The 202-nt window shown below is 45.5% G+C and overlaps 2 long non-coding RNA genes across 2 annotated transcripts in view; one reads left to right on the top strand and one right to left on the bottom strand.

The window, feature by feature from the left end:
• The window catches only part of LOC116707362 (uncharacterized), a 16,476-nt gene that overhangs the window by 10,409 nt on the left and 5,865 nt on the right, over window positions 1-202 (bottom strand). The window lies entirely within an intron of this gene.
• Window positions 1-202, top strand: LOC116707359 (uncharacterized). The gene is made up of 2 exons (XR_004336482.1): window positions 1-39; window positions 139-202. It is a non-coding gene; the product is annotated as an uncharacterized LOC116707359 (long non-coding RNA).

Here is a 202-nt window from a genome sequence, read left to right on the forward strand (position 1 = left end):
CTGGGTGCTCAGCTTCAGAAGAAGATCAAGGAGCTCCAGGTGACATATCGCATTACACGAGACATTTCTGCATCTGTTCCCAATGTTTTGTATTAAAAGGGAAAAATAACTAAAAGTCATCACATGTATATTCAACAGGCTCGCATTGAGGAACTGGAGGAGGAGATCGAGGCTGAGCGTGCTGCTCGTGCCAAGGTTGAGA

This window comes from Etheostoma spectabile, chromosome 19 (assembly GCF_008692095.1).
Source record: "Etheostoma spectabile isolate EspeVRDwgs_2016 chromosome 19, UIUC_Espe_1.0, whole genome shotgun sequence".
In the NCBI taxonomy this organism is placed as follows: domain Eukaryota; kingdom Metazoa; phylum Chordata; class Actinopteri; order Perciformes; family Percidae; genus Etheostoma; species Etheostoma spectabile.